The sequence below is a fragment of the Schistocerca gregaria genome, chromosome 7 (assembly GCF_023897955.1).
Source record: "Schistocerca gregaria isolate iqSchGreg1 chromosome 7, iqSchGreg1.2, whole genome shotgun sequence".
Taxonomy (NCBI): Eukaryota; Metazoa; Arthropoda; class Insecta; order Orthoptera; family Acrididae; genus Schistocerca; species Schistocerca gregaria.
In genome coordinates, this window is record NC_064926.1 from 109,104,397 (window position 1) to 109,130,239 (window position 25,843).

The window sequence follows — 25,843 nt, forward strand, 5'->3', positions numbered from 1 at the left end:
GTGAGACGCCAGCACTGCTGTCACTGTCTTCCCTAGCAAAACCTCCATGGCGTGTTTCTGCGTAATTTACTTGTTCTACAACATGAATGGAGTAGGTTAGTTTCTGAATGATTAAAATGCATTGTCAGATGTGGGGTTCGAACCCACGATCCCTTTCGGGAACCAGAGCTTAAATCTGGCGCCTTAGACCGCTCGGCCAATCTGACGTGTGAGACAACAGCCCCAGTGACTTCCGTCTCTAGCATTATCTCAAGAACCTGACTGCGAAATCTGTTTCTTTTTTCGGTAGGACGGAATTATGTCAGTCTTACAATATTTAAGGCGCAATGTCAGATGTGGCGTAGGAAACGCATCCCGCGCTCTTCCGTCGTATCCAGTTTGAACTGTAACTAGCACAACTGTATTTAGTAATAGGATAATTTCCACATTGACGCAAAAGAAAGCAGATATTAGCAAACGGCATCTAAGGCCGTTTCCTAGCAACAGCCACGCTGTGCATTACGTACTCGTGGGAAGCCAATGAAATACTTCGTGTGAGGATGGAACTGTCGACCTTCACTTTACAATACTTAGGCACTGCCCCGGCGGTACCGACGCATACGTACTGAAACGTCTTTGGATCGTCAGTGAGTACTGCATATTAGAAATTTCGTGTTGGCCCTGATGTGCATTAAAGGGCAGATTTCTTCAGTGGAAGTCAGTTCTGCGCCTAGTCACAGTATATCGCCCTAGCAGCACCAGGAAAACGGGTTCAGATGTGCTCGCCTTCCACTCGGCGTTGAGCGCCTACAGCGAGATAGCCTTCGTCCTCTGGCGCCAGGAGGGAAGGCGACACATCACGGCGCAAACAGCTTGTAGGGGAAGGCAGTGGTGGTGTGTCGGTCAGCGTGGTTGCTTCCCAAGTAGCTGATCCGGGTTCGAAACCCGGACACCACACGGAAGTTGTCTCCTTTACTCAGGAGAGTGTGTTCAACGCTACTTGATCTTCGAATTTCCGAACAGTTGTGGTACGAATGGTTTTCCTCCACCCCTCGTCTCGCTCCGCGAAGGCTAGTGCGGATTACGATTCACAGCATCGTGTGTCCTCATGTGTCGACTTGTCTCGACTTTGCTCGGCTGACGCGAAAGCTGACGCTTGCAAATGGCCGTATATGTAGAGGACTGGCGCTAGAAACGACTGGGAGACGCCAAATCGACAAACACACAACGGACTCTTTCATTTGACAGTGGCCGCAGGTTCGCGCCTGTGCGTACCGAGAAGCAAGAGAGGTGTCAGCGTGCTGGACCGCAGGATTTCCGCGCAGCAGACTCAAAAACTAAGGAAAAAGGCAAAACTGAAGAAACCAATAGCTCGCGGACTTCCTAGGTGGTCACCCACCTGAGTACTAACCACGCCCAACGCTGTCGAATTTCGGTGATCGGGCATGGACCCGTGTCTTTGGCGTGGCATACAAGTTGGCGAGAACGTCGCCAGACGGGCGGACGCCTTAGTCCTTGTACAGATCACTTGGGATTTGCCTTTTAGGGAAACAAAATGGAATAGCCCTTGGTGGGATCGAACCCACAGCCCCCTCGTTATTAGCATAATAACACTCTAACTTGGTGAGCTTATTGCCCGCGCAATACGGCCGCTTCAGGACTCCACTACCCCAACCGCCGTTTCATCTATCTTTATTAAGGCCCTGCCATTCATTGAAACACTTACGTGTCACTGTTGACTCATTTTCGCCTGTCGCTTCGAGCCCAGAGCCACAACACAACGACCACGGAAACGTCCGTGAGAAGAGGTAAAACTCGACACAGGAAAAGTATGTTCCGCTATTTCTTTTCGACTGCTCAGCCTATGGGACGTGAGACGCCAGCACTGCTGTCACTGTCTTCCCTAGCAAAACCTCCATGGCGTGTTTCTGCGTAATTTACTTGTTCTACAACATGAATGGAGTAGGTTAGTTTCTGAATGATTAAAATGCATTGTCAGATGTGGGGTTCGAACCCACGCTCCCTTTCGGGAAGCAGAGCTTAAATCTGGCGCCTTAGACCGCTCGGCCAATCTGACGTGTGAGACAACAGCCCCAGTGACTTCCGTCTCTAGCATTATCTCAAGAACCTGACTGCGAAATCTGTTTCTTTTTTCGGTAGGACGGAATTATGTCAGTCTTACAATATTTAAGGCGCAATGTCAGATGTGGCGTAGGAAACGCATCCCGCGCTCTTCCGTCGTATCCAGTTTGAACTGTAACTAGCACAACTGTATTTAGTAATAGGATAATTTCCACATTGACGCAAAAGAAAGCAGATATTAGCAAACGGCATCTAAGGCCGTTTCCTAGCAACAGCCACGCTGTGCATTACGTACTCGTGGGAAGCCAATGAAATACTTCGTGTGAGGATGGAACTGTCGACCTTCACTTTACAATACTTAGGCACTGCCCCGGCGGTACCGACGCATACGTACTGAAACGTCTTTGGATCGTCAGTGAGTACTGCATATTAGAAATTTCGTGTTGGCCCTGATGTGCATTAAAGGGCAGATTTCTTCAGTGGAAGTCAGTTCTGCGCCTAGTCACAGTATATCGCCCTAGCAGCACCAGGAAAACGGGTTCAGATGTGCTCGCCTTCCACTCGGCGTTGAGCGCCTACAGCGAGATAGCCTTCGTCCTCTGGCGCCAGGAGGGAAGGCGACACATCACGGCGCAAACAGCTTGTAGCGGAAGGCAGTGGTGGTGTGTCGGTCAGCGTGGTTGCTTCCCAAGTAGCTGATCCGGGTTCGAAACCCGGACACCACACGGAAGTTGTCTCCTTTACTCAGGAGAGTGTGTTCAACGCTACTTGATCTTCGAATTTCCGAACAGTTGTGGTACGAATGGTTTTCCTCCACCCCTCGTCTCGCTCCGCGAAGGCTAGTGCGGATTACGATTCACAGCATCGTGTGTCCTCATGTGTCGACTTGTCTCGACTTTGCTCGGCTGACGCTTGCAAATGGCCGTATATGTAGAGGACTGGCGCTAGAAACGACTGGGAGACGCCAAATCGACAAACACACAACGGACTCTTTCATTTGACAGTGGCCGCAGGTTCGCCCCTGTGCGTACCGAGAAGCAAGAGAGGTGTCAGCGTGCTGGACCGCAGGATTTCCGCGCAGCAGACTCAAAAACTAAGGAAAAAGGCAAAACTGAAGAAACCAATAGCTCGCGGACTTCCTAGGTGGTCACCCACCTGAGTACTAACCACGCCCAACGCTGTCGAATTTCGGTGATCGGGCATGGACCCGTGTCTTTGGCGTGGCATACAAGTTGGCGAGAACGTCGCCAGACGGGCGGACGCCTTAGTCCTTGTACAGATCACTTGGGATTTGCCTTTTAGGGAAACTAAATGGAATAGCCCTTGGTGGGATCGAACCCACAGCCCCCTCGTTATTAGCATAATAACACTCTAACTTGGTGAGCTTATTGCCCGCGCAATACGGCCGCTTCAGGACTCCACTACCCCAACCGCCGTTTCATCTATCTTTATTAAGGCCCTGCCATTCATTGAAACACTTACGTGTCACTGTTGACTCATTTTCGCCTGTCGCTTCGAGCCCAGAGCCACAACACAACGACCACGGAAACGTCCGTGAGAAGAGGTAAAACTCGACACAGGAAAAGTATGTTCCGCTATTTCTTTTCGACTGCTCAGCCTATGGGACGTGAGACGCCAGCACTGCTGTCACTGTCTTCCCTAGCAAAACCTCCATGGCGTGTTTCTGCGTAATTTACTTGTTCTACAACATGAATGGAGTAGGTTAGTTTCTGAATGATTAAAATGCATTGTCAGATGTGGGGTTCGAACCCACGCTCCCTTTCGGGAAGCAGAGCTTAAATCTGGCGCCTTAGACCGCTCGGCCAATCTGACGTGTGAGACAACAGCCCCAGTGACTTCCGTCTCTAGCATTATCTCAAGAACCTGACTGCGAAATCTGTTTCTTTTTTCGGTAGGACGGAATTATGTCAGTCTTACAATATTTAAGGCGCAATGTCAGATGTGGCGTAGGAAACGCATCCCGCGCTCTTCCGTCGTATCCAGTTTGAACTGTAACTAGCACAACTGTATTTAGTAATAGGATAATTTCCACATTGACGCAAAAGAAAGCAGATATTAGCAAACGGCATCTAAGGCCGTTTCCTAGCAACAGCCACGCTGTGCATTACGTACTCGTGGGAAGCCAATGAAATACTTCGTGTGAGGATGGAACTGTCGACCTTCACTTTACAATACTTAGGCACTGCCCCGGCGGTACCGACGCATACGTACTGAAACGTCTTTGGATCGTCAGTGAGTACTGCATATTAGAAATTTCGTGTTGGCCCTGATGTGCATTAAAGGGCAGATTTCTTCAGTGGAAGTCAGTTCTGCGCCTAGTCACAGTATATCGCCCTAGCAGCACCAGGAAAACGGGTTCAGATGTGCTCGCCTTCCACTCGGCGTTGAGCGCCTACAGCGAGATAGCCTTCGTCCTCTGGCGCCAGGAGGGAAGGCGACACATCACGGCGCAAACAGCTTGTAGGGGAAGGCAGTGGTGGTGTGTCGGTCAGCGTGGTTGCTTCCCAAGTAGCTGATCCGGGTTCGAAACCCGGACACCACACGGAAGTTGTCTCCTTTACTCAGGAGAGTGTGTTCAACGCTACTTGATCTTCGAATTTCCGAACAGTTGTGGTACGAATGGTTTTCCTCCACCCCTCGTCTCGCTCCGCGAAGGCTAGTGCGGATTACGATTCACAGCATCGTGTGTCCTCATGTGTCGACTTGTCTCGACTTTGCTCGGCTGACGCTTGCAAATGGCCGTATATGTAGAGGACTGGCGCTAGAAACGACTGGGAGACGCCAAATCGACAAACACACAACGGACTCTTTCATTTGACAGTGGCCGCAGGTTCGCGCCTGTGCGTACCGAGAAGCAAGAGAGGTGTCAGCGTGCTGGACCGCAGGATTTCCGCGCAGCAGACTCAAAAACTAAGGAAAAAGGCAAAACTGAAGAAACCAATAGCTCGCGGACTTCCTAGGTGGTCACCCACCTGAGTACTAACCACGCCCAACGCTGTCGAATTTCGGTGATCGGGCATGGACCCGTGTCTTTGGCGTGGCATACAAGTTGGCGAGAACGTCGCCAGACGGGCGGACGCCTTAGTCCTTGTACAGATCACTTGGGATTTGCCTTTTAGGGAAACAAAATGGAATAGCCCTTGGTGGGATCGAACCCACAGCCCCCTCGTTATTAGCATAATAACACTCTAACTTGGTGAGCTTATTGCCCGCGCAATACGGCCGCTTCAGGACTCCACTACCCCAACCGCCGTTTCATCTATCTTTATTAAGGCCCTGCCATTCATTGAAACACTTACGTGTCACTGTTGACTCATTTTCGCCTGTCGCTTCGAGCCCAGAGCCACAACACAACGACCACGGAAACGTCCGTGAGAAGAGGTAAAACTCGACACAGGAAAAGTATGTTCCGCTATTTCTTTTCGACTGCTCAGCCTATGGGACGTGAGACGCCAGCACTGCTGTCACTGTCTTCCCTAGCAAAACCTCCATGGCGTGTTTCTGCGTAATTTACTTGTTCTACAACATGAATGGAGTAGGTTAGTTTCTGAATGATTAAAATGCATTGTCAGATGTGGGGTTCGAACCCACGCTCCCTTTCGGGAAGCAGAGCTTAAATCTGGCGCCTTAGACCGCTCGGCCAATCTGACGTGTGAGACAACAGCCCCAGTGACTTCCGTCTCTAGCATTATCTCAAGAACCTGACTGCGAAATCTGTTTCTTTTTTCGGTAGGACGGAATTATGTCAGTCTTACAATATTTAAGGCGCAATGTCAGATGTGGCGTAGGAAACGCATCCCGCGCTCTTCCGTCGTATCCAGTTTGAACTGTAACTAGCACAACTGTATTTAGTAATAGGATAATTTCCACATTGACGCAAAAGAAAGCAGATATTAGCAAACGGCATCTAAGGCCGTTTCCTAGCAACAGCCACGCTGTGCATTACGTACTCGTGGGAAGCCAATGAAATACTTCGTGTGAGGATGGAACTGTCGACCTTCACTTTACAATACTTAGGCACTGCCCCGGCGGTACCGACGCATACGTACTGAAACGTCTTTGGATCGTCAGTGAGTACTGCATATTAGAAATTTCGTGTTGGCCCTGATGTGCATTAAAGGGCAGATTTCTTCAGTGGAAGTCAGTTCTGCGCCTAGTCACAGTATATCGCCCTAGCAGCACCAGGAAAACGGGTTCAGATGTGCTCGCCTTCCACTCGGCGTTGAGCGCCTACAGCGAGATAGCCTTCGTCCTCTGGCGCCAGGAGGGAAGGCGACACATCACGGCGCAAACAGCTTGTAGCGGAAGGCAGTGGTGGTGTGTCGGTCAGCGTGGTTGCTTCCCAAGTAGCTGATCCGGGTTCGAAACCCGGACACCACACGGAAGTTGTCTCCTTTACTCAGGAGAGTGTGTTCAACGCTACTTGATCTTCGAATTTCCGAACAGTTGTGGTACGAATGGTTTTCCTCCACCCCTCGTCTCGCTCCGCGAAGGCTAGTGCGGATTACGATTCACAGCATCGTGTGTCCTCATGTGTCGACTTGTGTCGACTTTGCTCGGCTGACGCGGAAGCTGACGCTTGCAAATGGCCGTATATGTAGAGGACTGGCGCTAGAAACGACTGGGAGACGCCAAATCGACAAACACACAACGGACTCTTTCATTTGACAGTGGCCGCAGGTTCGCCCCTGTGCGTACCGAGAAGCAAGAGAGGTGTCAGCGTGCTGGACCGCAGGATTTCCGCGCAGCAGACTCAAAAACTAAGGAAAAAGGCAAAACTGAAGAAACCAATAGCTCGCGGACTTCCTAGGTGGTCACCCACCTGAGTACTAACCACGCCCAACGCTGTCGAATTTCGGTGATCGGGCATGGACCCGTGTCTTTGGCGTGGCATACAAGTTGGCGAGAACGTCGCCAGACGGGCGGACGCCTTAGTCCTTGTACAGATCACTTGGGATTTGCCTTTTAGGGAAACAAAATGGAATAGCCCTTGGTGGGATCGAACCCACAGCCCCCTCGTTATTAGCATAATAACACTCTAACTTGGTGAGCTTATTGCCCGCGCAATACGGCCGCTTCAGGACTCCACTACCCCAACCGCCGTTTCATCTATCTTTATTAAGGCCCTGCCATTCATTGAAACACTTACGTGTCACTGTTGACTCATTTTCGCCTGTCGCTTCGAGCCCAGAGCCACAACACAACGACCACGGAAACGTCCGTGAGAAGAGGTAAAACTCGACACAGGAAAAGTATGTTCCGCTATTTCTTTTCGACTGCTCAGCCTATGGGACGTGAGACGCCAGCACTGCTGTCACTGTCTTCCCTAGCAAAACCTCCATGGCGTGTTTCTGCGTAATTTACTTGTTCTACAACATGAATGGAGTAGGTTAGTTTCTGAATGATTAAAATGCATTGTCAGATGTGGGGTTCGAACCCACGCTCCCTTTCGGGAAGCAGAGCTTAAATCTGGCGCCTTAGACCGCTCGGCCAATCTGACGTGTGAGACAACAGCCCCAGTGACTTCCGTCTCTAGCATTATCTCAAGAACCTGACTGCGAAATCTGTTTCTTTTTTCGGTAGGACGGAATTATGTCAGTCTTACAATATTTAAGGCGCAATGTCAGATGTGGCGTAGGAAACGCATCCCGCGCTCTTCCGTCGTATCCAGTTTGAACTGTAACTAGCACAACTGTATTTAGTAATAGGATAATTTCCACATTGACGCAAAAGAAAGCAGATATTAGCAAACGGCATCTAAGGCCGTTTCCTAGCAACAGCCACGCTGTGCATTACGTACTCGTGGGAAGCCAATGAAATACTTCGTGTGAGGATGGAACTGTCGACCTTCACTTTACAATACTTAGGCACTGCCCCGGCGGTACCGACGCATACGTACTGAAACGTCTTTGGATCGTCAGTGAGTACTGCATATTAGAAATTTCGTGTTGGCCCTGATGTGCATTAAAGGGCAGATTTCTTCAGTGGAAGTCAGTTCTGCGCCTAGTCACAGTATATCGCCCTAGCAGCACCAGGAAAACGGGTTCAGATGTGCTCGCCTTCCACTCGGCGTTGAGCGCCTACAGCGAGATAGCCTTCGTCCTCTGGCGCCAGGAGGGAAGGCGACACATCACGGCGCAAACAGCTTGTAGCGGAAGGCAGTGGTGGTGTGTCGGTCAGCGTGGTTGCTTCCCAAGTAGCTGATCCGGGTTCGAAACCCGGACACCACACGGAAGTTGTCTCCTTTACTCAGGAGAGTGTGTTCAACGCTACTTGATCTTCGAATTTCCGAACAGTTGTGGTACGAATGGTTTTCCTCCACCCCTCGTCTCGCTCCGCGAAGGCTAGTGCGGATTACGATTCACAGCATCGTGTGTCCTCATGTGTCGACTTGTCTCGACTTTGCTCGGCTGACGCTTGCAAATGGCCGTATATGTAGAGGACTGGCGCTAGAAACGACTGGGAGACGCCAAATCGACAAACACACAACGGACTCTTTCATTTGACAGTGGCCGCAGGTTCGCCCCTGTGCGTACCGAGAAGCAAGAGAGGTGTCAGCGTGCTGGACCGCAGGATTTCCGCGCAGCAGACTCAAAAACTAAGGAAAAAGGCAAAACTGAAGAAACCAATAGCTCGCGGACTTCCTAGGTGGTCACCCACCTGAGTACTAACCACGCCCAACGCTGTCGAATTTCGGTGATCGGGCATGGACCCGTGTCTTTGGCGTGGCATACAAGTTGGCGAGAACGTCGCCAGACGGGCGGACGCCTTAGTCCTTGTACAGATCACTTGGGATTTGCCTTTTAGGGAAACTAAATGGAATAGCCCTTGGTGGGATCGAACCCACAGCCCCCTCGTTATTAGCATAATAACACTCTAACTTGGTGAGCTTATTGCCCGCGCAATACGGCCGCTTCAGGACTCCACTACCCCAACCGCCGTTTCATCTATCTTTATTAAGGCCCTGCCATTCATTGAAACACTTACGTGTCACTGTTGACTCATTTTCGCCTGTCGCTTCGAGCCCAGAGCCACAACACAACGACCACGGAAACGTCCGTGAGAAGAGGTAAAACTCGACACAGGAAAAGTATGTTCCGCTATTTCTTTTCGACTGCTCAGCCTATGGGACGTGAGACGCCAGCACTGCTGTCACTGTCTTCCCTAGCAAAACCTCCATGGCGTGTTTCTGCGTAATTTACTTGTTCTACAACATGAATGGAGTAGGTTAGTTTCTGAATGATTAAAATGCATTGTCAGATGTGGGGTTCGAACCCACGCTCCCTTTCGGGAAGCAGAGCTTAAATCTGGCGCCTTAGACCGCTCGGCCAATCTGACGTGTGAGACAACAGCCCCAGTGACTTCCGTCTCTAGCATTATCTCAAGAACCTGACTGCGAAATCTGTTTCTTTTTTCGGTAGGACGGAATTATGTCAGTCTTACAATATTTAAGGCGCAATGTCAGATGTGGCGTAGGAAACGCATCCCGCGCTCTTCCGTCGTATCCAGTTTGAACTGTAACTAGCACAACTGTATTTAGTAATAGGATAATTTCCACATTGACGCAAAAGAAAGCAGATATTAGCAAACGGCATCTAAGGCCGTTTCCTAGCAACAGCCACGCTGTGCATTACGTACTCGTGGGAAGCCAATGAAATACTTCGTGTGAGGATGGAACTGTCGACCTTCACTTTACAATACTTAGGCACTGCCCCGGCGGTACCGACGCATACGTACTGAAACGTCTTTGGATCGTCAGTGAGTACTGCATATTAGAAATTTCGTGTTGGCCCTGATGTGCATTAAAGGGCAGATTTCTTCAGTGGAAGTCAGTTCTGCGCCTAGTCACAGTATATCGCCCTAGCAGCACCAGGAAAACGGGTTCAGATGTGCTCGCCTTCCACTCGGCGTTGAGCGCCTACAGCGAGATAGCCTTCGTCCTCTGGCGCCAGGAGGGAAGGCGACACATCACGGCGCAAACAGCTTGTAGCGGAAGGCAGTGGTGGTGTGTCGGTCAGCGTGGTTGCTTCCCAAGTAGCTGATCCGGGTTCGAAACCCGGACACCACACGGAAGTTGTCTCCTTTACTCAGGAGAGTGTGTTCAACGCTACTTGATCTTCGAATTTCCGAACAGTTGTGGTACGAATGGTTTTCCTCCACCCCTCGTCTCGCTCCGCGAAGGCTAGTGCGGATTACGATTCACAGCATCGTGTGTCCTCATGTGTCGACTTGTCTCGACTTTGCTCGGCTGACGCTTGCAAATGGCCGTATATGTAGAGGACTGGCGCTAGAAACGACTGGGAGACGCCAAATCGACAAACACACAACGGACTCTTTCATTTGACAGTGGCCGCAGGTTCGCCCCTGTGCGTACCGAGAAGCAAGAGAGGTGTCAGCGTGCTGGACCGCAGGATTTCCGCGCAGCAGACTCAAAAACTAAGGAAAAAGGCAAAACTGAAGAAACCAATAGCTCGCGGACTTCCTAGGTGGTCACCCACCTGAGTACTAACCACGCCCAACGCTGTCGAATTTCGGTGATCGGGCATGGACCCGTGTCTTTGGCGTGGCATACAAGTTGGCGAGAACGTCGCCAGACGGGCGGACGCCTTAGTCCTTGTACAGATCACTTGGGATTTGCCTTTTAGGGAAACTAAATGGAATAGCCCTTGGTGGGATCGAACCCACAGCCCCCTCGTTATTAGCATAATAACACTCTAACTTGGTGAGCTTATTGCCCGCGCAATACGGCCGCTTCAGGACTCCACTACCCCAACCGCCGTTTCATCTATCTTTATTAAGGCCCTGCCATTCATTGAAACACTTACGTGTCACTGTTGACTCATTTTCGCCTGTCGCTTCGAGCCCAGAGCCACAACACAACGACCACGGAAACGTCCGTGAGAAGAGGTAAAACTCGACACAGGAAAAGTATGTTCCGCTATTTCTTTTCGACTGCTCAGCCTATGGGACGTGAGACGCCAGCACTGCTGTCACTGTCTTCCCTAGCAAAACCTCCATGGCGTGTTTCTGCGTAATTTACTTGTTCTACAACATGAATGGAGTAGGTTAGTTTCTGAATGATTAAAATGCATTGTCAGATGTGGGGTTCGAACCCACGCTCCCTTTCGGGAAGCAGAGCTTAAATCTGGCGCCTTAGACCGCTCGGCCAATCTGACGTGTGAGACAACAGCCCCAGTGACTTCCGTCTCTAGCATTATCTCAAGAACCTGACTGCGAAATCTGTTTCTTTTTTCGGTAGGACGGAATTATGTCAGTCTTACAATATTTAAGGCGCAATGTCAGATGTGGCGTAGGAAACGCATCCCGCGCTCTTCCGTCGTATCCAGTTTGAACTGTAACTAGCACAACTGTATTTAGTAATAGGATAATTTCCACATTGACGCAAAAGAAAGCAGATATTAGCAAACGGCATCTAAGGCCGTTTCCTAGCAACAGCCACGCTGTGCATTACGTACTCGTGGGAAGCCAATGAAATACTTCGTGTGAGGATGGAACTGTCGACCTTCACTTTACAATACTTAGGCACTGCCCCGGCGGTACCGACGCATACGTACTGAAACGTCTTTGGATCGTCAGTGAGTACTGCATATTAGAAATTTCGTGTTGGCCCTGATGTGCATTAAAGGGCAGATTTCTTCAGTGGAAGTCAGTTCTGCGCCTAGTCACAGTATATCGCCCTAGCAGCACCAGGAAAACGGGTTCAGATGTGCTCGCCTTCCACTCGGCGTTGAGCGCCTACAGCGAGATAGCCTTCGTCCTCTGGCGCCAGGAGGGAAGGCGACACATCACGGCGCAAACAGCTTGTAGCGGAAGGCAGTGGTGGTGTGTCGGTCAGCGTGGTTGCTTCCCAAGTAGCTGATCCGGGTTCGAAACCCGGACACCACACGGAAGTTGTCTCCTTTACTCAGGAGAGTGTGTTCAACGCTACTTGATCTTCGAATTTCCGAACAGTTGTGGTACGAATGGTTTTCCTCCACCCCTCGTCTCGCTCCGCGAAGGCTAGTGCGGATTACGATTCACAGCATCGTGTGTCCTCATGTGTCGACTTGTCTCGACTTTGCTCGGCTGACGCGAAAGCTGACGCTTGCAAATGGCCGTATATGTAGAGGACTGGCGCTAGAAACGACTGGGAGACGCCAAATCGACAAACACACAACGGACTCTTTCATTTGACAGTGGCCGCAGGTTCGCCCCTGTGCGTACCGAGAAGCAAGAGAGGTGTCAGCGTGCTGGACCGCAGGATTTCCGCGCAGCAGACTCAAAAACTAAGGAAAAAGGCAAAACTGAAGAAACCAATAGCTCGCGGACTTCCTAGGTGGTCACCCACCTGAGTACTAACCACGCCCAACGCTGTCGAATTTCGGTGATCGGGCATGGACCCGTGTCTTTGGCGTGGCATACAAGTTGGCGAGAACGTCGCCAGACGGGCGGACGCCTTAGTCCTTGTACAGATCACTTGGGATTTGCCTTTTAGGGAAACAAAATGGAATAGCCCTTGGTGGGATCGAACCCACAGCCCCCTCGTTATTAGCATAATAACACTCTAACTTGGTGAGCTTATTGCCCGCGCAATACGGCCGCTTCAGGACTCCACTACCCCAACCGCCGTTTCATCTATCTTTATTAAGGCCCTGCCATTCATTGAAACACTTACGTGTCACTGTTGACTCATTTTCGCCTGTCGCTTCGAGCCCAGAGCCACAACACAACGACCACGGAAACGTCCGTGAGAAGAGGTAAAACTCGACACAGGAAAAGTATGTTCCTTTTCGACTGCTCAGCCTATGGGACGTGAGACGCCAGCACTGCTGTCACTGTCTTCCCTAGCAAAACCTCCATGGCGTGTTTCTGCGTAATTTACTTGTTCTACAACATGAATGGAGTAGGTTAGTTTCTGAATGATTAAAATGCATTGTCAGATGTGGGGTTCGAACCCACGCTCCCTTTCGGGAAGCAGAGCTTAAATCTGGCGCCTTAGACCGCTCGGCCAATCTGACGTGTGAGACAACAGCCCCAGTGACTTCCGTCTCTAGCATTATCTCAAGAACCTGACTGCGAAATCTGTTTCTTTTTTCGGTAGGACGGAATTATGTCAGTCTTACAATATTTAAGGCGCAATGTCAGATGTGGCGTAGGAAACGCATCCCGCGCTCTTCCGTCGTATCCAGTTTGAACTGTAACTAGCACAACTGTATTTAGTAATAGGATAATTTCCACATTGACGCAAAAGAAAGCAGATATTAGCAAACGGCATCTAAGGCCGTTTCCTAGCAACAGCCACGCTGTGCATTACGTACTCGTGGGAAGCCAATGAAATACTTCGTGTGAGGATGGAACTGTCGACCTTCACTTTACAATACTTAGGCACTGCCCCGGCGGTACCGACGCATACGTACTGAAACGTCTTTGGATCGTCAGTGAGTACTGCATATTAGAAATTTCGTGTTGGCCCTGATGTGCATTAAAGGGCAGATTTCTTCAGTGGAAGTCAGTTCTGCGCCTAGTCACAGTATATCGCCCTAGCAGCACCAGGAAAACGGGTTCAGATGTGCTCGCCTTCCACTCGGCGTTGAGCGCCTACAGCGAGATAGCCTTCGTCCTCTGGCGCCAGGAGGGAAGGCGACACATCACGGCGCAAACAGCTTGTAGCGGAAGGCAGTGGTGGTGTGTCGGTCAGCGTGGTTGCTTCCCAAGTAGCTGATCCGGGTTCGAAACCCGGACACCACACGGAAGTTGTCTCCTTTACTCAGGAGAGTGTGTTCAACGCTACTTGATCTTCGAATTTCCGAACAGTTGTGGTACGAATGGTTTTCCTCCACCCCTCGTCTCGCTCCGCGAAGGCTAGTGCGGATTACGATTCACAGCATCGTGTGTCCTCATGTGTCGACTTGTGTCGACTTTGCTCGGCTGACGCGGAAGCTGACGCTTGCAAATGGCCGTATATGTAGAGGACTGGCGCTAGAAACGACTGGGAGACGCCAAATCGACAAACACACAACGGACTCTTTCATTTGACAGTGGCCGCAGGTTCGCCCCTGTGCGTACCGAGAAGCAAGAGAGGTGTCAGCGTGCTGGACCGCAGGATTTCCGCGCAGCAGACTCAAAAACTAAGGAAAAAGGCAAAACTGAAGAAACCAATAGCTCGCGGACTTCCTAGGTGGTCACCCACCTGAGTACTAACCACGCCCAACGCTGTCGAATTTCGGTGATCGGGCATGGACCCGTGTCTTTGGCGTGGCATACAAGTTGGCGAGAACGTCGCCAGACGGGCGGACGCCTTAGTCCTTGTACAGATCACTTGGGATTTGCCTTTTAGGGAAACAAAATGGAATAGCCCTTGGTGGGATCGAACCCACAGCCCCCTCGTTATTAGCATAATAACACTCTAACTTGGTGAGCTTATTGCCCGCGCAATACGGCCGCTTCAGGACTCCACTACCCCAACCGCCGTTTCATCTATCTTTATTAAGGCCCTGCCATTCATTGAAACACTTACGTGTCACTGTTGACTCATTTTCGCCTGTCGCTTCGAGCCCAGAGCCACAACACAACGACCACGGAAACGTCCGTGAGAAGAGGTAAAACTCGACACAGGAAAAGTATGTTCCGCTATTTCTTTTCGACTGCTCAGCCTATGGGACGTGAGACGCCAGCACTGCTGTCACTGTCTTCCCTAGCAAAACCTCCATGGCGTGTTTCTGCGTAATTTACTTGTTCTACAACATGAATGGAGTAGGTTAGTTTCTGAATGATTAAAATGCATTGTCAGATGTGGGGTTCGAACCCACGCTCCCTTTCGGGAAGCAGAGCTTAAATCTGGCGCCTTAGACCGCTCGGCCAATCTGACGTGTGAGACAACAGCCCCAGTGACTTCCGTCTCTAGCATTATCTCAAGAACCTGACTGCGAAATCTGTTTCTTTTTTCGGTAGGACGGAATTATGTCAGTCTTACAATATTTAAGGCGCAATGTCAGATGTGGCGTAGGAAACGCATCCCGCGCTCTTCCGTCGTATCCAGTTTGAACTGTAACTAGCACAACTGTATTTAGTAATAGGATAATTTCCACATTGACGCAAAAGAAAGCAGATATTAGCAAACGGCATCTAAGGCCGTTTCCTAGCAACAGCCACGCTGTGCATTACGTACTCGTGGGAAGCCAATGAAATACTTCGTGTGAGGATGGAACTGTCGACCTTCACTTTACAATACTTAGGCACTGCCCCGGCGGTACCGACGCATACGTACTGAAACGTCTTTGGATCGTCAGTGAGTACTGCATATTAGAAATTTCGTGTTGGCCCTGATGTGCATTAAAGGGCAGATTTCTTCAGTGGAAGTCAGTTCTGCGCCTAGTCACAGTATATCGCCCTAGCAGCACCAGGAAAACGGGTTCAGATGTGCTCGCCTTCCACTCGGCGTTGAGCGCCTACAGCGAGATAGCCTTCGTCCTCTGGCGCCAGGAGGGAAGGCGACACATCACGGCGCAAACAGCTTGTAGCGGAAGGCAGTGGTGGTGTGTCGGTCAGCGTGGTTGCTTCCCAAGTAGCTGATCCGGGTTCGAAACCCGGACACCACACGGAAGTTGTCTCCTTTACTCAGGAGAGTGTGTTCAACGCTACTTGATCTTCGAATTTCCGAACAGTTGTGGTACGAATGGTTTTCCTCCACCCCTCGTCTCGCTCCGCGAAGGCTAGTGCGGATTACGATTCACAGCATCGTGTGTCCTCATGTGTCGACTTGTGTCGACTTTGCTCGGCTGACGCGGAAGCTGACGCTTGCAAATGGCCGTATATGTAGAGGACTGGCGCTAGAAACGACTGGGAGACGCCAAATCGACAAACACACAACGGACTCTTTCATTTGACAGTGGCCGCAGGTTCGCCCCTGTGCGTACCGAGAAGCAAGAGAGGTGTCAGCGTGCTGGACCGCAGGATTTCCGCGCAGCAGACTCAAAAACTAAGGAAAAAGGCAAAACTGAAGAAACCAATAGCTCGCGGACTTCCTAGGTGGTCACCCACCTGAGTACTAACCACGCCCAACGCTGTCGAATTTCGGTGATCGGGCATGGACCCGTGTCTTTGGCGTGGCATACAAGTTGGCGAGAACGTCGCCAGACGGGCGGACGCCTTAGTCCTTGTACAGATCACTTGGGATTTGCCTTTTAGGGAAACAAAATGGAATAGCCCTTGGTGGGATCGAACCCACAGCCCCCTCGTTATTAGCATAATAACACTCTAACTTGGTGAGCTTATTGCCCGCGCAATACGGCCGCTTCAGGACTCCACTACCCCAACCGCCGTTTCATCTATCTTTATTAAGGCCCTGCCATTCATTGAAACACTTACGTGTCACTGTTGACTCATTTTCGCCTGTCGCTTCGAGCCCAGAGCCACAACACAACGACCACGGAAACGTCCGTGAGAAGAGGTAAAACTCGACACAGGAAAAGTATGTTCCGTTATTTCTTTTCGACTGCTCAGCCTATGGGACGTGAGACGCCAGCACTGCTGTCACTGTCTTCCCTAGCAAAACCTCCATGGCGTGTTTCTGCGTAATTTACTTGTTCTACAACATGAATGGAGTAGGTTAGTTTCTGAATGATTAAAATGCATTGTCAGATGTGGGGTTCGAACCCACGCTCCCTTTCGGGAACCAGAGCTTAAATCTGGCGCCCTAGACCGCTCGGCCAATCTCACGTGTGAGACAACAGCCCCAGTGACTTCCGTCTCTAGCATTATCTCAAGAACCTGACTGCGAAATCTGTTTCTTTTTTCGGTAGGACGGAATTATGTCAGTCTTACAATATTTAAGGCGCAATGTCAGATGTGGCGTAGGAAACGCATCCCGCGCTCTTCCGTCGTATCCAGTTTGAACTGTAACTAGCACAACTGTATTTAGTAATAGGATAATTTCCACATTGACGCAAAAGAAAGCAGATATTAGCAAACGGCATCTAAGGCCGTTTCCTAGCAACAGCCACGCTGTGCATTACGTACTCGTGGGAAGCCAATGAAATACTTCGTGTGAGGATGGAACTGTCGACCTTCACTTTACAATACTTAGGCACTGCCCCGGCGGTACCGACGCATACGTACTGAAACGTCTTTGGATCGTCAGTGAGTACTGCATATTAGAAATTTCGTGTTGGCCCTGATGTGCATTAAAGGGCAGATTTCTTCAGTGGAAGTCAGTTCTGCGCCTAGTCACAGTATATCGCCCTAGCAGCACCAGGAAAACGGGTTCAGATGTGCTCGCCTTCCACTCGGCGTTGAGCGCCTACAGCGAGATAGCCTTCGTCCTCTGGCGCCAGGAGGGAAGGCGACACATCACGGCGCAAACAGCTTGTAGCGGAAGGCAGTGGTGGTGTGTCGGTCAGCGTGGTTGCTTCCCAAGTAGCTGATCCGGGTTCGAAACCCGGACACCACACGGAAGTTGTCTCCTTTACTCAGGAGAGTGTGTTCAACGCTACTTGATCTTCGAATTTCCGAACAGTTGTGGTACGAATGGTTTTCCTCCACCCCTCGTCTCGCTCCGCGAAGGCTAGTGCGGATTACGATTCACAGCATCGTGTGTCCTCATGTGTCGACTTGTGTCGACTTTGCTCGGCTGACGCGGAAGCTGACGCTTGCAAATGGCCGTATATGTAGAGGACTGGCGCTAGAAACGACTGGGAGACGCCAAATCGACAAACACACAACGGACTCTTTCATTTGACAGTGGCCGCAGGTTCGCCCCTGTGCGTACCGAGAAGCAAGAGAGGTGTCAGCGTGCTGGACCGCAGGATTTCCGCGCAGCAGACTCAAAAACTAAGGAAAAAGGCAAAACTGAAGAAACCAATAGCTCGCGGACTTCCTAGGTGGTCACCCACCTGAGTACTAACCACGCCCAACGCTGTCGAATTTCGGTGATCGGGCATGGACCCGTGTCTTTGGCGTGGCATACAAGTTGGCGAGAACGTCGCCAGACGGGCGGACGCCTTAGTCCTTGTACAGATCACTTGGGATTTGCCTTTTAGGGAAACAAAATGGAATAGCCCTTGGTGGGATCGAACCCACAGCCCCCTCGTTATTAGCATAATAACACTCTAACTTGGTGAGCTTATTGCCCGCGCAATACGGCCGCTTCAGGACTCCACTACCCCAACCGCCGTTTCATCTATCTTTATTAAGGCCCTGCCATTCATTGAAACACTTACGTGTCACTGTTGACTCATTTTCGCCTGTCGCTTCGAGCCCAGAGCCACAACACAACGACCACGGAAACGTCCGTGAGAAGAGGTAAAACTCGACACAGGAAAAGTATGTTCCTTTTCGACTGCTCAGCCTATGGGACGTGAGACGCCAGCACTGCTGTCACTGTCTTCCCTAGCAAAACCTCCATGGCGTGTTTCTGCGTAATTTACTTGTTCTACAACATGAATGGAGTAGGTTAGTTTCTGAATGATTAAAATGCATTGTCAGATGTGGGGTTCGAACCCACGCTCCCTTTCGGGAAGCAGAGCTTAAATCTGGCGCCTTAGACCGCTCGGCCAATCTGACGTGTGAGACAACAGCCCCAGTGACTTCCGTCTCTAGCATTATCTCAAGAACCTGACTGCGAAATCTGTTTCTTTTTTCGGTAGGACGGAATTATGTCAGTCTTACAATATTTAAGGCGCAATGTCAGATGTGGCGTAGGAAACGCATCCCGCGCTCTTCCGTCGTATCCAGTTTGAACTGTAACTAGCACAACTGTATTTAGTAATAGGATAATTTCCACATTGACGCAAAAGAAAGCAGATATTAGCAAACGGCATCTAAGGCCGTTTCCTAGCAACAGCCACGCTGTGCATTACGTACTCGTGGGAAGCCAATGAAATACTTCGTGTGAGGATGGAACTGTCGACCTTCACTTTACAATACTTAGGCACTGCCCCGGCGGTACCGACGCATACGTACTGAAACGTCTTTGGATCGTCAGTGAGTACTGCATATTAGAAATTTCGTGTTGGCCCTGATGTGCATTAAAGGGCAGATTTATTCAGTGGAAGTCAGTTCTGCGCCTAGTCACAGTATATCGCCCTAGCAGCACCAGGAAAACGGGTTCAGATGTGCTCGCCTTCCACTCGGCGTTGAGCGCCTACAGCGAGATAGCCTTCGTCCTCTGGCGCCAGGAGGGAAGGCGACACATCACGGCGCAAACAGCTTGTAGCGGAAGGCAGTGGTGGTGTGTCGGTCAGCGTGGTTGCTTCCCAAGTAGCTGATCCGGGTTCGAAACCCGGACACCACACGGAAGTTGTCTCCTTTACTCAGGAGAGTGTGTTCAACGCTACTTGATCTTCGAATTTCCGAACAGTTGTGGTACGAATGGTTTTCCTCCACCCCTCGTCTCGCTCCGCGAAGGCTAGTGCGGATTACGATTCACAGCATCGTGTGTCCTCATGTGTCGACTTGTCTCGACTTTGCTCGGCTGACGCGAAAGCTGACGCTTGCAAATGGCCGTATATGTAGAGGACTGGCGCTAGAAACGACTGGGAGACGCCAAATCGACAAACACACAACGGACTCTTTCATTTGACAGTGGCCGCAGGTTCGCGCCTGTGCGTACCGAGAAGCAAGAGAGGTGTCAGCGTGCTGGACCGCAGGATTTCCGCGCAGCAGACTCAAAAACTAAGGAAAAAGGCAAAACTGAAGAAACCAATAGCTCGCGGACTTCCTAGGTGGTCACCCACCTGAGTACTAACCACGCCCAACGCTGTCGAATTTCGGTGATCGGGCATGGACCCGTGTCTTTGGCGTGGCATACAAGTTGGCGAGAACGTCGCCAGACGGGCGGACGCCTTAGTCCTTGTACAGATCACTTGGGATTTGCCTTTTAGGGAAACAAAATGGAATAGCCCTTGGTGGGATCGAACCCACAGCCCCCTCGTTATTAGCATAATAACACTCTAACTTGGTGAGCTTATTGCCCGCGCAATACGGCCGCTTCAGGACTCCACTACCCCAACCGCCGTTTCATCTATCTTTATTAAGGCCCTGCCATTCATTGAAACACTTACGTGTCACTGTTGACTCATTTTCGCCTGTCGCTTCGAGCCCAGAGCCACAACACAACGACCACGGAAACGTCCGTGAGAAGAGGTAAAACTCGACACAGGAAAAGTATGTTCCGCTATTTCTTTTCGACTGCTCAGCCTATGGGACGTGAGACGCCAGCACTGCTGTCACTGTCTTCCCTAGCAAAACCTCCATGGCGTGTTTCTGCGTAATTTACTTGTTCTACAACATGAATGGAGTAGGTTAGTTTCAGAATGATTAAAATGCATTGTCAGATGTGGGGTTCGAACCCACGCTCCCTTTCGGGAACCAGAGCTTAAATCTGGCGCCTTAGACCGCTCGGCCAATCTGACGTGTGAGACAACAGCCCCAGTGACTTCCGTCTCTAGCATTATCTCAAGAACCTGACTGCGAAATCTGTTTCTTTTTTCGGTAGGACGGAATTATGTCAGTCTTACAATATTTAAGGCGCAATGTCAGATGTGGCGTAGGAAACGCATCCCGCGCTCTTCCGCCGTATCCAGTTTGAACTGTAACTAGCACAACTGTATTTAGTAATAGGATAATTTCCACATTGACGCAAAAGAAAGCAGATATTAGCAAACGGCATCTAAGGCCGTTTCCTAGCAACAGCCACGCTGTGCATTACGTACTCGTGGGAAGCCAATGAAATACTTCGTGTGAGGATGGAACTGTCGACCTTCACTTTACAATACTTAGGCACTGCCCCGGCGGTACCGACGCATACGTACTGAAACGTCTTTGGATCGTCAGTGAGTACTGCATATTAGAAATTTCGTGTTGGCCCTGATGTGCATTAAAGGGCAGATTTCTTCAGTGGAAGTCAGTTCTGCGCCTAGTCACAGTATATCGCCCTAGCAGTACCAGGAAAACGGGTTCAGATGTGCTCGCCTTCCACTCGGCGTTGAGCGCCTACAGCGAGATAGCCTTCGTCCTCTGGCGCCAGGAGGGAAGGCAACACATCACGGCGCAAACAGCTTGTAGCGGAAGGCAGTGGTGGTGTGTCGGTCAGCGTGGTTGCTTCCCAAGTAGCTGATCCGGGTTCGAAACCCGGACACCACACGGAAGTTGTCTCCTTTACTCAGGAGAGTGTGTTCAACGCTACTTGATCTTCGAATTTCCGAACAGTTGTGGTACGAATGGTTTTCCTCCACCCCTCGTCTCGCTCCGCGAAGGCTAGTGCGGATTACGATTCACAGCATCGTGTGTCCTCATGTGTCGACTTGTCTCGACTTTGCTCGGCTGACGCGAAAGCTGACGCTTGCAAATGGCCGTATATGTAGAGGACTGGCGCTAGAAACGACTGGGAGACGCCAAATCGACAAACACACAACGGACTCTTTCATTTGACAGTGGCCGCAGGTTCGCCCCTGTGCGTACCGAGAAGCAAGAGAGGTGTCAGCGTGCTGGACCGCAGGATTTCCGCGCAGCAGACTCAAAAACTAAGGAAAAAGGCAAAACTGAAGAAACCAATAGCTCGCGGACTTCCTAGGTGGTCACCCACCTGAGTACTAACCACGCCCAACGCTGTCGAATTTCGGTGATCGGGCATGGACCCGTGTCTTTGGCGTGGCATACAAGTTGGCGAGAACGTCGCCAGACGGGCGGACGCCTTAGTCCTTGTACAGATCACTTGGGATTTGCCTTTTAGGGAAACAAAATGGAATAGCCCTTGGTGGGATCGAACCCACAGCCCCCTCGTTATTAGCATAATAACACTCTAACTTGGTGAGCTTATTGCCCGCGCAATACGGCCGCTTCAGGACTCCACTACCCCAACCGCCGTTTCATCTATCTTTATTAAGGCCCTGCCATTCATTGAAACACTTACGTGTCACTGTTGACTCATTTTCGCCTGTCGCTTCGAGCCCAGAGCCACAACACAACGACCACGGAAACGTCCGTGAGAAGAGGTAAAACTCGACACAGGAAAAGTATGTTCCGCTATTTCTTTTCGACTGCTCAGCCTATGGGACGTGAGACGCCAGCATTGCTGTCACTGTCTTCCCTAGCAAAACCTCCATGGCGTGTTTCTGCGTAATTTACTTGTTCTACAACATGAATGGAGTAGGTTAGTTTCTGAATGATTAAAATGCATTGTCAGATGTGGGGTTCGAACCCACGCTCCCTTTCGGGAAGCAGAGCTTAAATCTGGCGCCTTAGACCGCTCGGCCAATCTGACGTGTGAGACAACAGCCCCAGTGACTTCCGTCTCTAGCATTATCTCAAGAACCTGACTGCGAAATCTGTTTCTTTTTTCGGTAGGACGGAATTATGTCAGTCTTACAATATTTAAGGCGCAATGTCAGATGTGGCGTAGGAAACGCATCCCGCGCTCTTCCGTCGTATCCAGTTTGAACTGTAACTAGCACAACTGTATTTAGTAATAGGATAATTTCCACATTGACGCAAAAGAAAGCAGATATTAGCAAACGGCATCTAAGGCCGTTTCCTAGCAACAGCCACGCTGTGCATTACGTACTCGTGGGAAGCCAATGAAATACTTCGTGTGAGGATCGAACTGTCGACCTTCACTTTACAATACTTAGGCACTGCCCCGGCGGTACCGACGCATACGTACTGAAACGTCTTTGGATCGTCAGTGAGTACTTCATATTAGAAATTTCGTGTTGGCCCTGATGTGCATTAAAGGGCAGATTTCTTCAGTGGAAGTCAGTTCTGCGCCTAGTCACAGTATATCGCCCTAGCTGCACCAGGAAAACGGGTTCAGATGTGCTCGCCTTCCACTCGGCGTTGAGCGCCTACAGCAAGATAGCCTTCGTCCTCTGGCGCCAGGAGGGAAGGCGACACATCACGGCGCAAACAGCTTGTAGGGGAAGGCAGTGGTGGTGTGTCGGTCAGCGTGGTTGCTTCCCAAGTAGCTGATCCGGGTTCGAAACCCGGACACCACACGGAAGTTGTCTCCTTTACTCAGGAGAGTGTGTTCAACGCTACTTGATCTTCGAATTTCCGAACAGTTGTGGTACGAATGGTTTTCCTCCACCCCTCGTCTCGCTCCGCGAAGGCTAGTGCGGATTACGATTCACAGCATCGTGTGTCCTCATGTGTCGACTTGTCTCGACTTTGCTCGGCTGACGCGAAAGCTGACGCTTGCAAATGGCCGTATATGTAGAGGACTGGCGCTAGAAACGACTGGGAGACGCCAAATCGACAAACACACAACGGACTCTTTCATTTGACAGTGGCCGCAGGTTCGCCCCTGTGCGTACCGAGAAGCAAGAGAGGTGTCAGCGTGCTGGACCGCAGGATTTCCGCGCAGCAGACTCAAAAACTAAGGAAAAAGGCAAAACTGAAGAAACCAATAGCTCGCGGACTTCCTAGGTGGTCACCCACCTGAGTACTAACCACGCCCAACGCTGTCGAATTTCGGTGATCGGGCATGGACCCGTGTCTTTGGCGTGGCATACAAGTTGGCGAGATCGTCGCCAGACGGGCGGACGCGTTATTCCTTGTACAGATCACTTGGGATTTGCCTTTTAGGGAAACAAAATGGAATAGCCCTTGGTGGGATCGAACCCACAGCCCCCTCGTTATTAGCATAATAACACTCTAATTTGGTGAGCTTATTGCCCGCGCAATACGGCCGCTTCAGGACTCTACTACCCCAACCGCCGTTTCATCTATCTTTATTAAGGCCCTGCCATTCATTGAAACACTTACGTGTCACTGTTGACTCATTTTCGCCTGTCGCTTCGAGCCCAGAGCCACAGCACAACGACCACGGAAACGTCCGTGAGAAGAGCTAAAACTCGACACAGGAAAAGTATGTTCCGCTATTTCTTTTTGACTGCTCAGCCTATGGGACGTGAGACGCCAGCACTGCTGCCACTGTCTTCCCTAGCAAAACCTCCATGGCGTGTTTCTGCGTAATTTACTTGTTCTACAACATGAATGGAGTAGGTTAGTTTCTGAATGATTAAAATGCATTGTCAGATGTGGGGTTCGAACCCACGCTCCCTTTCGGGAACCAGAGCTTAAATCTGGCGCCTTAGACCGCTCGGCCAATCTGACGTGTGAGACAACAGTCCCAGTGACTTCCGTCTCTAGCATTATCTCAAGAACCTGACTGCGAAATCTGTTTCTTTTTTCGGTAGGACGGAATTATGTCAGTCTTACAATATTTAAGGCGCAATGTCAGATGTGGCGTAGGAAACGCATCCCGCGCTCTTCCGTCGTATCCAGTTTGAACTGTAACTAGCACAACTGTATTTAGTAATAGGATAATTTCCACATTGACGCAAAAGAAAGCAGATATTAGCAAACGGCATCTAAGGCCGTTTCCTAGCAACAGCCACGCTGTGCATTACGTACTCGTGGGAAGCCAATGAAATACTTCGTGTGAGGATCGAACTGTCGACCTTCACTTTACAATACTTAGGCACTGCCCCGGCGGTACCGACGCATACGTACTGAAACGTCTTTGGATCGTCAGTGAGTACTTCATATTAGAAATTTCGTGTTGGCCCTGATGTGCATTAAAGGGCAGATTTCTTCAGTGGAAGTCAGTTCTGCGCCTAGTCACAGTATATCGCCCTAGCAGCACCAGGAAAACGGGTTCAGATGTGCTCGCCTTCCACTCGGCGTTGAGCGCCTACAGCGAGATAGCCTTCGTCCTCTGGCGCCAGGAGGGAAGGCGACACATCACGGCGCAAACAGCTTGTAGGGGAAGGCAGTGGTGGTGTGTCGGTCAGCGTGGTTGCTTCCCAAGTAGCTGATCCGGGTTCGAAACCCGGACACCACACGGAAGTTGTCTCCTTTACTCAGGAGAGTGTGTTCAACGCTACTTGATCTTCGAATTTCCGAACAGTTGTGGTACGAATGGTTTTCCTCCACCCCTCGTCTCGCTCCGCGAAGGCTAGTGCGGATTACGATTCACAGCATCGTGTGTCCTCATGTGTCGACTTGTCTCGACTTTGCTCGGCTGACGCGAAAGCTGACGCTTGCAAATGGCCGTATATGTAGAGGACTGGCGCTAGAAACGACTGGGAGACGCCAAATCGACAAACACACAACGGACTCTTTCATTTGACAGTGGCCGCAGGTTCGCCCCTGTGCGTACCGAGAAGCAAGAGAGGTGTCAGCGTGCTGGACCGCAGGATTTCCGCGCAGCAGACTCAAAAACTAAGGAAAAAGGCAAAACTGAAGAAACCAATAGCTCGCGGACTTCCTAGCTGGTCACCCACCTGAGTACTAACCACGCCCAACGCTGTCGAATTTCGGTGATCGGGCATGGACCCGTGTCTTTGGCGTGGCATACAAGTTGGCGAGAACGTCGCCAGACGGGCGGACGCCTTAGTCCTTGTACAGATCACTTGGGATTTGCCTTTTAGGGAAACAAAATGGAATAGCCCTTGGTGGGATCGAACCCACAGCCCCCTCGTTATTAGCATAATAACACTCTAATTTGGTGAGCTTATTGCCCGCGCAATACGGCCGCTTCAGGACTCCACTACCCCAACCGCCGTTTCATCTATCTTTATTAAAGCCCTGCCATTCATTGAAACACGTACGTGTCACTGTTGACTCATTTTCGCCTGTCGCTTCGACCCCAGAGCCACAACACAACAACCACGGAAACGTCCGTGAGAAGAGCTAAAACTCGACACAGGAAAAGTATGTTCCGCTATTTCTTTTTGACTGCTCAGCCTATGGGACGTGAGAA

The 25,843-nt window shown here is 50.6% G+C and overlaps 14 non-coding genes across 14 annotated transcripts; all 14 read right to left on the reverse strand.

Annotated features, from left to right (window-relative positions):
- Window positions 1-122: 122 nt before the first annotated feature.
- On the reverse strand, window positions 123-206 carry Trnal-uaa (transfer RNA leucine (anticodon UAA)). Its single transcript has one exon. It is a non-coding gene; the product is annotated as a tRNA-Leu (tRNA).
- Window positions 207-1,972: 1,766 nt separating this feature from the next.
- On the reverse strand, window positions 1,973-2,056 carry Trnal-uaa (transfer RNA leucine (anticodon UAA)). The gene has a single exon. It is a non-coding gene; the product is annotated as a tRNA-Leu (tRNA).
- Window positions 2,057-3,810: 1,754 nt separating this feature from the next.
- Window positions 3,811-3,894, reverse strand: Trnal-uaa (transfer RNA leucine (anticodon UAA)). The gene has a single exon. It is a non-coding gene; the product is annotated as a tRNA-Leu (tRNA).
- A 1,754-nt stretch (window positions 3,895-5,648) lies between these two features.
- On the reverse strand, window positions 5,649-5,732 carry Trnal-uaa (transfer RNA leucine (anticodon UAA)). Its single transcript has one exon. It is a non-coding gene; the product is annotated as a tRNA-Leu (tRNA).
- A 1,766-nt stretch (window positions 5,733-7,498) lies between these two features.
- Trnal-uaa (transfer RNA leucine (anticodon UAA)) lies at window positions 7,499-7,582 on the reverse strand. Its single transcript has one exon. It is a non-coding gene; the product is annotated as a tRNA-Leu (tRNA).
- Window positions 7,583-9,336: 1,754 nt separating this feature from the next.
- On the reverse strand, window positions 9,337-9,420 carry Trnal-uaa (transfer RNA leucine (anticodon UAA)). Its single transcript has one exon. It is a non-coding gene; the product is annotated as a tRNA-Leu (tRNA).
- Window positions 9,421-11,174: 1,754 nt separating this feature from the next.
- Window positions 11,175-11,258, reverse strand: Trnal-uaa (transfer RNA leucine (anticodon UAA)). Its single transcript has one exon. It is a non-coding gene; the product is annotated as a tRNA-Leu (tRNA).
- Window positions 11,259-13,016: 1,758 nt separating this feature from the next.
- On the reverse strand, window positions 13,017-13,100 carry Trnal-uaa (transfer RNA leucine (anticodon UAA)). The gene has a single exon. It is a non-coding gene; the product is annotated as a tRNA-Leu (tRNA).
- Window positions 13,101-14,866: 1,766 nt separating this feature from the next.
- Trnal-uaa (transfer RNA leucine (anticodon UAA)) lies at window positions 14,867-14,950 on the reverse strand. Its single transcript has one exon. It is a non-coding gene; the product is annotated as a tRNA-Leu (tRNA).
- A 1,766-nt stretch (window positions 14,951-16,716) lies between these two features.
- Window positions 16,717-16,800, reverse strand: Trnal-uaa (transfer RNA leucine (anticodon UAA)). The gene has a single exon. It is a non-coding gene; the product is annotated as a tRNA-Leu (tRNA).
- A 1,758-nt stretch (window positions 16,801-18,558) lies between these two features.
- On the reverse strand, window positions 18,559-18,642 carry Trnal-uaa (transfer RNA leucine (anticodon UAA)). Its single transcript has one exon. It is a non-coding gene; the product is annotated as a tRNA-Leu (tRNA).
- A 1,766-nt stretch (window positions 18,643-20,408) lies between these two features.
- Window positions 20,409-20,492, reverse strand: Trnal-uaa (transfer RNA leucine (anticodon UAA)). Its single transcript has one exon. It is a non-coding gene; the product is annotated as a tRNA-Leu (tRNA).
- A 1,766-nt stretch (window positions 20,493-22,258) lies between these two features.
- Window positions 22,259-22,342, reverse strand: Trnal-uaa (transfer RNA leucine (anticodon UAA)). Its single transcript has one exon. It is a non-coding gene; the product is annotated as a tRNA-Leu (tRNA).
- Window positions 22,343-24,108: 1,766 nt separating this feature from the next.
- On the reverse strand, window positions 24,109-24,192 carry Trnal-uaa (transfer RNA leucine (anticodon UAA)). The gene has a single exon. It is a non-coding gene; the product is annotated as a tRNA-Leu (tRNA).
- Between the last annotated feature and the right edge of the window lie 1,651 nt (window positions 24,193-25,843).